The sequence below is a fragment of the Pollicipes pollicipes genome, unplaced genomic scaffold, assembly GCF_011947565.3.
Source record: "Pollicipes pollicipes isolate AB1234 unplaced genomic scaffold, Ppol_2.1 Scaffold_4002;HRSCAF=4701_pilon_pilon_pilon, whole genome shotgun sequence".
Lineage (NCBI taxonomy): Eukaryota > Metazoa > Arthropoda > Thecostraca > Pollicipedomorpha > Pollicipedidae > Pollicipes > Pollicipes pollicipes.
Genome location: NW_023596420.1, coordinates 45,243,161 through 45,256,178, shown reverse-complemented (window position 1 = coordinate 45,256,178; position 13,018 = coordinate 45,243,161). Strand labels below are relative to the sequence as shown.

Genomic DNA, 13,018 nt, shown 5'->3' with positions numbered 1-13,018 from the left:
CGCATAGTGGTGTAGCGCTACTGGACATATGTAGCTCTTGACAGGTATGGCCTGCGGCCGGTGACTGCGGCTGTGCAGAAGGTCAGTAGACGTCAGAGGGCAGGACGGACCGTGCCGAGCATTGCAGCATGTTAAACTTTCGCCCCGACCTGGAATTGCGCGATCGGATGATAGCGGTCAGGGCTTATACAACAAGTGCTGCTTAGCGCGCGCTCTGATCCCAATAAATCCATCCATTCTAGAGATTCGGATGTAATCTCAAAAATATCACACTTGCAATGTGCTGGGTTAGTGTAAAGATCATACCTGACAACAGTTCAGACTAAGGGGCCGCATATACACAGATGGTGTCGCCGTCGTTGTCATCAATCTTCGCAGGTGGCGCTGCTCTCGATGTTGGCGAACATCAATATAGAATGAACCATACCCAGCATTCAATGGTGGAGAAGCGTTCATTCACACTGGCGTCGTTGAACGACGACATACCTGACACATCAGCCTCTCGCTAGGGCCAACAAAACTGAGCGGTGCATGAAGCGAGCTCCAATCCGCGCGAAGCATTGCTCAGCGGTTCAGGACCGGCTGCACTGAGCGCCATAGGCGATCGCCGGTGTATCCCCTGTCTTCAGTACGGTAGATAGCATGCAGCGCAATAGTTTCTGTGTGACGTGTCTGGTCGCCATCCTGCATCGCGTGGTTCAGCTGTCCCAGCAGCGTACTAAGAGAATGACGCCGAGCGAGGTCAATATATTGGCAAATTGGATTCCCAATGTCGGGTGGCGCTCAGAGAAAAGCATGGCTTACTTGCATCATAACATTAGCCGGTCTCCACAACGGCGTTTCTACAGGTCAACTGTGATGTTAAGAGCAGGTATATCCGCGGTCCACGTTAGCTTCCTCCCAGGGCTGCAGGACACGCCGAGTACAGACGGGTATGGGCGCCAGTGGCCACGAGAATGGGCCCTGTCGTGTCATGCCCATCGCACCCAGCTGGCGAAATAGCGTGAAAAGATGGTTAAACACGGTCACTTTTAATGTTATAAGAGTTGGCAACTACACTATTTTGAACCATTTGCCCATCACACCAAAAAATCCGCAGCCTCTTCGCGGGCATGATGTCCATTTTCTTTCCATTCTTATGTTCGGAGGCATTATCGTGTGTAGCAAATGCGATGTAGCTGATTGACAACACAACACCAGATGTCAAGGCATAAAGCATTTCCGTATTTTGCCATTGATTAATGTTGACTCCGGCAGCGGCATCACGCCAGCTTCTCCCAGTGCTCTCCGACGGCGTCAGTTGGCATAGCGTTCAGATTTTGGAGCTCCCCAAAATAAGCTCACCTGATGCACTCTTCGCTCAAACGGGGCACCCGTCTCATTTAACCAACGCACCCTCACGGTGTTGCATTCACGTGTTGGCACACGTTAGCAAGTCCAGGGTTAGCAAGCCTCCGCCATGCTTTCTTGATGAACAAAATCTGAAATTCATAAAAGGTCGTACCCCTACTGTCCCTTCACTTTGCGCCGTTCCTAGCATACTATCCTACGAGTTATAACAAAGGTATAACCTAAGCCTATAATCCGAGCCTCACGCTGAGCATCACTTTCACTGCCACGATGCAACGGTTTCAATTAAAAATGGATGAAACAAACATGCTTATTGCAGGACGCTGCCATCAGCATTATTGTGCATTCTAGGATGTATTTCTGCGGCGAACCTCGTTCGCTCCAACATTCGCTTCCACTGCCCTTCCATCGGAGGCACATACGTGCGCCTCGGCAGGCCCACGTCACAGCTCAGCCCTGCGCGAGACAGCCGGTCCGCGCCCGTCGCCGCCGCCGCCACTACAGCACGTAGAAGCACCAATACCCCACATTGAACAGCACAAATGACACGGGAAACACCACACGCGAATACTTGTCGATGCTGTTGACGTCACGAATCCGCGGCAGCGAGCGGCCGATTGCCGACGCGCCTCGCCGCAGTGACGTCAGCATGCGACGGCGGCCGGGCGCGGCGCGGACCAGCGGGCGGCGAGCGCGCCGCGCCACAGTTGCCGCGGTGGCGCAGCGTCGCTGGCGGCGGGAGACGCACGTCGCGCAGCTCTATGATGCCGTCGTCACGGCCGGCGCGCCAGCCGTCGGCGCCGCCGGCCGCCTTCTGCGCCTTCTTCTTGGCGCGCGCGCCCCAGTAGGTGTAGTTGACGGCGGCGTACTCGAGCAGGGCGGCGAACACGAACACGAAGCACATGACCAGGTAGATGTCGATGGCCTTGACGTAGGAGATGCGCGGCAGGGAGGAGCGTACGCGCCCGTGCTGATGGTGGTCATGGTGAGCACCGTGGTGATCCCTGCCGGACAGAGGGCGTGGGGGGTCAGGGTGTGGTGATGTCTGCCGGGCAGAGGTGGTTCGGGTATGGTGATGTCTGCGGCAAAGTGGAGGTCAGGGTATGGTGAATGTCTGCCGGAGAGAGGAGGTCAGGGTATGGTGTGCTGCCGGATAGAGGGGGTTGGGTATGGTGATGTCTGCCGGGCAGAGGGAGGTCAGGGTATGGTGATGTCTGCCGGAGAGGGGGTCAGGGTATGGTGATGTCTGCCGGGCAGAGGGGAGGTCAGGGTATGGTGATGTCTGCCGGGAGAGGAGGTCAGGGTATGGTGATGCTGCCGGAAGTGGGGTTGGGTATGGTGATGTGTGCCGGACAGAGGGGGAGGGTCAGGGTATGGTGATGTCTGCCGGGCAGAGGGGGTTCAGGGTTATGGTGATGTCTGCCGGGCAGAGGGGAGGTCAGGGTATGGTGATGTCTGCCGGGTAGAGAGGAGGTCAGGGTATGGTGATGCCTGCCGGATAAGGGGGGTTGGGGTATGGTGAATGTGTGCCGGACAGAGGGGGGAGGGTCAGGGTAAGTGGTGATGTCTGCCGGGCAGAGGGGGTGTCAGGGTATGGTGATGTCTGCCGGGCAGAGGGGAGGTCCAGGGTATGGTGATGTCTGCCGGGTAGAGAGGGAGGTCAGGTATGGTGATGCCTGCCGGATAGAGGGGGGGTTGGGGGTATGGTGATGTGTGCCGGACAGAGGGGGAGGGTCAGGGTATGGTGATGTCTGCGGGCAGAGGGGGTTCAGGGTATGGTGATGTTCTGCCGGGCAGAGGGGAGGTCAGTGTAATGGTGATGTCTGCCGGGTAGAGAGGAGGTCAGGGTATGGTGATGCCTGCCGGATAGAGGGGGGGTTGGGGTATGGTGATGTCTGCCGGGCAGAGGGGGTCAGGGTATGTGATGTGTGCCGAACAGAGGGGGAGGGTCAGGGTATGGTGATGTCTGCCGAGCACAGGGGGGGGGGGGTCAGGGTATGGTGATGTCTGCCGGGCAGAGGGAGGTCAGGGTATGGTGATGTCTGCCGGGCAGAGGGGGGTCAGGGTATGGTGATGTCTGCCGGATAGAGGGGGTTGGGGTATGGTGATGTGTGCCGGACAGAGGGGGAGGGTCAGGGGTATGGTGATGTCTGCCGGGCAGAGGGGGTTCAGGGTATGTGATGTCTGCCGGCAGAGGGGGTTCAGGGTATGGTGATGTCTGCCGGGTAGAGAGGAGGTCAGGGTATGGTGATGCCTGCCGGATAGAGGGGGGTTGGGGTATGGTGATGTGTGCCGGACAGAGGGGGAGGGTCAGGGTATGGTGATGTCTTCCGGGCAGAGGGGTTTCAGGGTATGGTGATGTGTGCCGAACAGAGGGGGAGGGTCAGGGTATGTGATGCTGCCGAGCACAGGGGGGGGGGGGTGGGGGGGTCAGGGTATGGCGATGTCTGCCGGGCAGAGGGGAGGTCAGGGTATGGTGATGTCTGCCGGGCAGAGGGGGTCAGGGTATGGTGATGCGTGCCGAGCACAGGGAAGTGCACGGTCCAGTGATGATTGTCGGAAAATGTCAGGTACAGAGACACGGGGAGACAGGGTCTGCCAGTGAATTTTCACCTCTGTCAGGCACTATTGTGAGTAGTCCGTAGAGATGCTCTTTTCTTCTAGGGAGAGAGTCTTTTGGGAATTGACCATCGGCTTTCTTCAATCATGGCTCTAGCACAATGCACGTATATCATTCATCAAGCAACTTACGTTGTGCATGAACTAGGAGATTCATATAAAAAGAAAATCTATTCACGGAAACCTGACAGAAGCATCGGATATTTTTGGAAAAAGACCAATGGACAGACACGTTCAATGAAAGCTAAGTGCTCAACGTTTAATGCTGAAGGTTCGGTGCGATATGGAGAGCTCCATGTGAATCCGTGAGCGGAGAAAAGACCACGCATGGACGCGGAGTCACGCGCCACGATACACTGCCAGGGGAGTAATGGTTGTAAGTCGCCAATGTCATCACAGCTGAACGTTACGTTTGGTTCAAGTCAAGTGTACAAAGCACGCGATGCATCCATTTGCTGTCGAGTACAGCGGGCTGGAGCGCGACCGCCCGTCACTCCGCGTGCATGGCCACTAGCGATCAATAGACCCAAGTGTCCCCCTGCACTCGTGCAAAGCTGCCAGCCTGTGTTACGCCTTCTCCTTGGCGCCCGGCACCACACATCGATTTGAAGCCGTCGGACGGCCGGGGCCTCCATGCACCCGGGCGAAGAAAGGATCGCGGCGGACGCTGCTGCGTCCGGTGCATCCGTGGACTAGGGATGCAAGTGCCGCTGTCGCCGGTGCCCTTCACAGCACGGCTTCGTCTGCAGATTTCGCTCGCTGAATAGCGCACCGTCGTGCTTCAGTCGGCACTGATCAAGAGACCTCCCGTGTGGGTGTGGCGGGACATCGATGAGACTGACGTAGCCCAAGGAACCTGGGATGGTTGGTGACGAGGCACGAGTGACTGATCGGCATCTCGCTCGCATTTTAGGCGCCAGCTACGTTCCCGTCGGCGCATCACCACCGCCGAGAGCTGACCTGGATCACGCGCACGATTCCGTATATATATATATATATATATATATATAATTCTCTCTCTCCTCCATCCTCTCTCCTCTCTCTATTCTCTCTTCTCTCTCTCTCTCTCCTCTCTCTCTTTCTCTCCTCTCTCTCTCTTCTCTCTCTCTGCTCTACTCTCTCTTCTTCTCTCTCTCTCTCTTTCTTCTCTCTCCTCTCTCTCTCGATTTTCTCTCTCTCTCTCTCCTCTCTCTTCTCTTCTCTTCTCTCTCTCGTTCTCGCCCCACCGTTGCATCGCCACTCACCGAGAGCCACGCGCGCGCTGGTGGCCTCGTGGTTGATCCAGAAAGAAACCCAGGAGAGCATGACGATCAGAATGGAAGGCAGATAGGTCTGGAAAACGAAGTAGCCGATGTTGCGCCGCAGCCGGAAGGAAAGCGACAGCCGCTGGTAGATGCCCGTGGCCAGCTTTTCCTTGCGGTCGTTGGTGGCGTGGCCGACGATGGTGAACTGGGGCAGCTTGGTGTCCTCCACGCCGACCACGGGCGTCTCCTTCCAATACATGACCACGTCCTTCACCGTGTAGCCATCTGCCGGTGTCGGGGCAGGTCAGAGATAGTGCCAAACATTACGGCCGGCTCCCTTCGGCACAGAGCAACAACCCTGTCCTTGCCCCTGACCTGGTCCCTGACCTTGTCGCTGTCCTCGCCCGACCTCGTTCCTGCCCCTGCCTCTGTCGCTGACCCTTGTCCTTGATCCCGACTTCGTTCTTCATTCCGACCCTGACCCTGACCCTGACCCTGACCCTGACACTGACACTGACACTGACCCGTCCCTGGCCGCTGGCCGTCTGTGGGTGTGATGAAGGGTCGGAATCGATGGCAGGTGCGAGGAGCAGCGCTGCGACGTGACAGTCCAACGCGGTTTTGTCAGACAAAGACATCTGCCTCGCGTGGGAAGGTTCTCTCTCAGCAAGTTCTCACCAAGAGGGTTCAACCTGAGAACGCCCAATCCGAGCATCGCTTGTGAACAAGGAAGTTCAGTCTTATGATGCCTCATAGGAGCAGGTTTCAATTAAGAACACTTAATCTAGCTGAGGATGTTTGCTCCAAGGCATTCGGTCCAAGGTGGTTCTGTCTACGGGAATTCTGCTGAGAAACTCTGAAGGGGGCGGCATTTATTTACAATGTAAGTATGTACACTTAATTTACCCGGTTATGTCATCAGGGCACAGACACGTGTCAGCAATGGTGGGTGGACCCGTCATGGTCAGCAAGCGCTCAAACACGGTATGTGCATATATGTAAGATATATATATATATATATATATATATATATATATATATATATATATATATAATGGCAGCTGAGATAGCGGCCACACTAGCTTTTCCCAAAGCAGGCAAAATTGTGAATTCGTCCATCCGAAGGTGCTCGCCTTGATAGCTTGACAGCAGCGACTTTTTTCAGAATTTTCCATACGTACCGTTGGCCGCTCCATAACTTGCGCCCACCCTACCCCCCGCCCTCTCCCCCGTCGTTATACCATATGCCTACATGTTCCGAGTTGTGGGTTTTTCCCATGCCGGGGCTGTAAATGCTCTTTTTTCCAGGCAATCATGTAATATACTGCAACATGGCGCTGTAGGCAGTGCATGCCTTGCAAACAGCTGATCCCCGCCAGTACTCTTACGTATTATCGTTTTGAAAGTGATAGGGTCGGAGTCTCCGATGCCCGGCACTGCGTGACTTCAGTAGGCGGAGTGCCCTAAAACCTCAAAAATCAATGAAAAAGTCGGACACAACCGAGGTGTCGTAAACGCCACACAACTTCGGCAAACGGCTGTTGGAAACGCATTTGGATGATGTTAAAGATATTGCTACTTAAACAGCGCGTTTAAGCGATTCAGGCATGTGCTCTACTGAGCCAGTCGAAACAGAGACACATTTTGCCGCGAGTCACTTGTTTTAAATATCATACTTCGTTCCCGGATCTCTTAGTTCAGGAACACCGCACCCGACTAGATCGGAACCTATCATTAGCTTGTACAGCTGCAAGTCATACAAAAGCTTTTGATTTCGTGTTTCCGTGTTCGTCATGGAACGCCATTCCGGGCGTGAGGCGTGGTCAGCCGGCGTTTGTTGTTTTGTTTTGGTTTTGTTTTGCATTGTTTTGTTTTTTAAGGAACCACTCGGGACATGACACTCTCCTGGTCCAGACAGCCATATCGTCGAGGCACGTGGCCGACAGGGGATTAAATGCCCGAGTTACGCGGGCGGTGCGCGCGAATGTGCCTGTCACGGGGCGGGGTTCCGGCGGGCGCTGCTGTCGACCCGCCCTCTCTCGGAGAGCCGGACTGGCAGCGGACGCGGCGGTCACCGAGAGATGGCGCGTCACGTCCGGCGCCCGCTGACGAGACCGCTCTGTCCGTCATGCCGGCCTTGGTGCTAATGACGCTTTTCTGACGATCAGCAGCGCATAGCTATTTGGCTTGACATTAGCCAACAACCGAGCAGTTTGGGAGTGAAGTGGCGTTTTCCAGAAATTACCACCGAACAGCAATGTCCCAACTACCGCATAGCTATACTCATGCATGACACCATTTTGTGTTATTGGCATCACACTACCCTCTCCCTCCCCGCCACTACACATCCATACTTATATTACTTATATCGCTGAGCAGTCGAAACCATTGCTATCCGAAACATGGACTCGCACCACCGCATAGGTACACACTCACCACTACATAGCTACCGTGCAGTACCTCACCACCGTGCAGCCACACCTTCACCGCCGCACAGCTACACTCTCACCATCGCAAAGCTGCGCCCTCACCATCGTCCAGATACACACACACCACCACACAGCTACACCCTAACCATCACACAGCTCTGCCCTCACCATCGCACAGATACACCCCCACCATTACACAGCTACACCCTCACCAACGCATATTTACACCCTCACCACCGCAAAACTACGCCCTCACCACCGCACAGCTAAACTCCCAATACCACACAGCTAAATCTCACCACCACACAGCTATACCCTCACCGCCCCACAGCTACATCCTCACCAATGCACATCTAGACCCTCACCATCACACAGCTACACCCTAACCGCTGCACAGCTACACCCTCACTACCGCACATTTACACCCTCACCACGCATAGCTACACTGTCACCATCACACAGCTGCACTCTAACCGCTGCACAGCTACGCCCTCATCACAGCACAGCACCTTCGGTACTCACAGCTCTCGATCTCGACAGTGCAGTTCTGGCTATCCAGCGGGTAGTTGTGCAGGTCCATCATGCAGGCCAGCGTAGTCGTGAAGCGCATGCCGTACGTGATGCTGCCATCGCCGTGCAGCCGCACCATCTTGTTCTTCTCCGTTACGTCGTGCAGGTAGCTGTGAAGGCATTTAGAGAAAGCCGGGTAATAAAGCGTACTCTCGATATTATCGTTACTGCTCCGTCAGGAAAATAGCGGTGAATGTGAAGTAGCTGAATGGCAAGATGTTGAATTGGCCTTCCAAAAAAGATTACAAGACAAATGTAAGCAAAGCCAATCTAGGCAAATGTGGTTGCAAAAATGTTCGTAGGCAAATGTTCATAGTGCAAACGCTCATCACCCAGATGTTCGAAATGAGTTATGCATACACGCACAAATATTCGTGTCGCATATGAATGCTAGTATTGATATGCATAAATTTTCGTAACTGTTCATGTTTGGGAAGCATATAATCGTAATCATAATTATGTATGCATGAGCAAATGTTCGTTTTACAGATATTCGTATGGCGCATGTTTGTAATCGCGAATTTTAGAAGTACTAATGTTCGTATCACAATTGTTCGAATATGCGTATGTTCGCATCGCATATGTTCGCGTCGCAGATGTTCGTTAATGGCTGCACAACATGTTTGCGTGCCACAGGTCTGTATCGCCAATGTTCGTAAATGAGAACATGCATTTGGTACATACTGACAACGCAGGCTAAAGACCATAAATTTGCTGGATCGAAATAAATGCAAAGCTCATTTGAGCCCAGAGCGTGTTGGCATTTTGTCGGGTAAGCATGACACGCTGCATGCTGATGCTGCATGACGATACAATGGTTAATGGCTATAAACATAGTCGCAAGGGGTCATCCGGCATGTAAGTACGTACAGACTGGCTCGGCCTGGCAAGGCTTTGATGACAGCGAAAACCAGACAACTAAATTCAGAACCTACGTCTGTCTGTCTGCCGGTGTGTGCACATTACCTTAACATGAACGAACATCCGCCATGTGTATATTCGCGTGCACGAGCACATTCCGTTTGAACGACTGCGGTACACATCGACGAACAGTAGCGGTACGGACATTTTCACTCACGGATGTGCGTGCTTACGAACGTCTCAGATGCGAACAATTTTGATGCGCGCATTAGTAGTCAGGACAATTAGCGCTTGTGAGCATCTGCGATACAACTGAATCGTGTGTACGTATATTAGCGGTTCCGAACATTTGCGCGTACCGACGGCTGCCATGCGGGAAAGTGCGATGCGACTCACAACGAAGGTTACGATCATTTACGTTTGCCAACAACACAGCGTGCGTAAATTTGCCTAGAAACATCAGCCCTACGCATATCTGTTGTAAGTGCACTTATCCGCTTACCGAAAAACAGTTGCGTTTATTTGAAAAGATCATGGTCACATGTTTGCGGAAATGTCAACATTTCTCAGTCGCTTTACTATATTTTACTTACTTGACACATGCCCGCGTGTAAAATTTTCGTTGTATCACCTGATACAACGTGAATGAAGGTAACATGATCATCGCAAAATTATCAGAACATATTTACGTTTTTTACAGGGGAGTATAGCTCGACATCATTATCACTTCGTGGGGTTCATTGGGCTTTGAGGTCAGATAAGGTCGGCCTGAAAGTGCCACGCGCTAAACATCACTGCTTATCGAGTGAAAGGGGTCACTTGACGTCAGGACAATGCGTATGCCGTTGCTGATGAATTCTCCGTGCGATGTGTTAAGGCCGACAAAGCTACTCAAGTTGGACGGGCTGAGGGGAAGAGAAGGCAAGAAAATACATTGTAAAATAATCTCGTAATTCAAAACATTGATGGAGACCTGTTTTTGTCGTTGTCGAAGTAGGTGTCGGGCACCCATATCTTTTCTGCAAAGTCGCCGGACAACGTGAGGATGTCGTTGTCGTTACTAAAGGATAGGCGTTCGTCCTTCCAGTACTGGTTCAGGTACATGGTGATGGTGTAGTCCTGGAACAAACGGCGGCGTCAGCTATCCATCAGCTATCTCGGTGCTGCGCTCCGTTCAGATCTTACCACCGGTTTACCAATTGCCCAAGTTCATAGATAATATCACCACATGGTGCACGTTTTAACATACTCGCGAGCGGGTGCTAAGGTATAACGCCATACAAGGCCAGTAAAAAGTGAAGGACCGATCTCGTTGTTTCATTTTTTGCTCCAGGTCGTAGATCGAGGAGGAAAATTGAAGACTGACCAAGGCCCTGAATAACTGTTCCAGCCTAATTGCACTTTTTTAATATCGCTAGTCCCAGAATGCCGCATTTCTCAGAATGCTTTTGGCAGTTTGTGTGAAAAAGTCGATATTTTGCTCGTCTTTTGTTTATAGTACTTGACGATAGCTTGCAAAGCCGTTGACCCAATTAATTATATGCCGCATACGTCCCTGGGCCCTTTTGGAAGATGCATGAAAGAAAAGACTGGCAAAACGTAAACGCTCGTCAGGTCGAAATCTTTGATCAAACGTCTTCACCTTGGGCCTCAGCGAACCGAAAATCTTGAACTGCACGCTTGTGCTAATGTTACAAATGTACCACGACATACAGGGGAGTTACTCTGTATACCTTCGGGGTCCTCGGCGCCCGCTCCAATGCTGACCTGGGCCCCTGAATTATTGTCTGGGCCCCCTCTGTGCATGTGAGCAAATAAGGGTATGCTGGGTCATCTAAACCGTTGGTGCACTAGATCCTAAGGTACCTAATCACATTTTTTATAAATCTTTTTCGAGTGGTTTGCATGGGTGACTTTGGGCTCAGCGCACCTGCTAAGCATAGCTTGTTGTGTGCACCTTGAACCCGCCACCCAAGTTGCGCCGTCCAGTTCAGCGGATGCTTTTGCCACCACTCTTTCGCCAAGCAGGCATGCAGAGAGCTTTGCGTACCGCACAATGCAGCGGCGCGGCCGCCCCCGGCCTGGGCTGACCCGTTGGCCAGTTGCCAGCTGACCTTTCCATTTCAGTCGGGTCAAACCATGCGCCCGCTCTGGAACCCGTAGCCAGTGCCGCTCAATCACGAGTCCAGCATCTTTCCCCTAGACCACGGAGGCAGCATGATGTTACTATCAAGGTCACGCTCACCTTGAACCAGATAACAGCTCACCATAGCCCCAGATAGTGTTATGTGGGCACGTAGTGTTTTTATCCTGTCAACTTTCCTGTATGTATGTATGTAAAGTCAGTCTACAAACGTTGGCAGGTTTTTAGGAGGTTACAGGTGGATCAGTACAAAAAGAGACTGCAATATGCAGCATATTTTTTAATTACAGGGTGGCCCAGATAAAACTAGATGCTTTCTGCGACAATGGCAAGTGTATCTGTTGCACAGTAGTGAATGTGGTGGCGTTTGACTGCCCATTCAAAGGCAAAACGCAAGTAACGACAATGGCGATCAGAGATTCCACAATTATCGGATATTGACTTCGATGGATACTCCAGATGGCCTCCTCGTGATCCAGGAGGCAAGCAACTGGAACTGCTGCATGCGGTCGGCCGCCCCGGTGAGCTCATTGACGGTGATGTGCTCCATCTCAAGTCTGAAGGCTGTCTTGAGCTCCCGAGGGTTCGCTGGCTTGCCCAGGTGAATGTGGGTCTTAGCATGAAGAACGGGGTGCATGATAGCATGAAGTCAAGCATGAAGTCTAGTGGCGACAGGTCGGGCGAGTGTGAAGCCACTCTGACATTCTTAAGCTGACTCGCATTCTAGGGAAATGTTCCTCTAACCAATCCAGGGAAGCCCGTGCCGTGTGCTGCGGTACTCAGTTCCGCTGGAGCCACTCCTCGTCCGCGTTTGATCCCGTGAAGTCGTCCAGGAACAGCCCAGAGGTGTATCAGGGCGGTACCGATGCAGCGCTCTGTGGTGATGCTGACAAGATCCTCGTTCTCGTTCTAAAATTATCCTCTGTAGAGTCACGATTTCACGAATGTGAGATCACGGATGATTGTCACTGATTGTGATCATGCTTAGCCATCGAATGGTCATTCGAGTGCACTTCAACCTCACGTCGGATAACTTTTATCTGGGCCACCCTGAATAAACGGTTGTCTCACATAAAAACAGTGTGTTTGCTTCCTACGTCTGCGACTTCTTTGCCAACATGATATTGTTTTATCGTCAAATCGAGATTTAGCGGCACAATCTCGAGACCTCTCTCAGTGTGCCGGGCACCCGTTCGCACAGAAAAGTATAGCAATTTCAGCACCGTTCCGCTCACATGATTACGGATCGGTAAGACATACCGCTCCCGCCTTTGTGCTATAAGGACTGCTGTCTCAGAAGCCTTGGGATATGCCGACTCGTCATGCGTTGTGGTTCTGTAATGTGATATATTTTTTGTTTAATCAGAACGAACATTTTGATCGGATGTAGCTCCGATGCAACCGCCTCGCTAATCACTGTTCGTTGAGTGAGCCCTGACCCCACCATCCGACCGTAAAATCCCGGGTCAACGGCAGAATTTTCGGCGGAAGCTTCACGTACCGTAGTGCTCAGCACGGTTCGTCCCGCCCTCTGACGTCACCTGGCTTTTAGCACGAGCGCTGCCACCGGCCGCGGGCCATCCCACTCAGGCACAAGCAGTGCACGCCGGAAGCGACTTAACCCACCCTGCCGTGGGTGGGTGGATCGGTAGGCAAATGCTTTAACCAACTGACCTATTAACCAACTCGGGACGGGCTCTAGCTCATATCGGGATGGGACGATTAAAAAATAATTCGGTGCTGTATCTTCCACCCCATTGCGCCACAAAAAACAATGTTAAGGAATAGAATCATCATAGTTT

General features: G+C 52.6%; 1 pseudogene; it reads right to left on the bottom strand.

The window, feature by feature from the left end:
* Positions 1–746: 746 nt before the first annotated feature.
* Positions 747–11,766, bottom strand: LOC119094565 (gamma-aminobutyric acid receptor subunit beta-like; annotated as a pseudogene).
* Between the last annotated feature and the right edge of the window lie 1,252 nt (positions 11,767–13,018).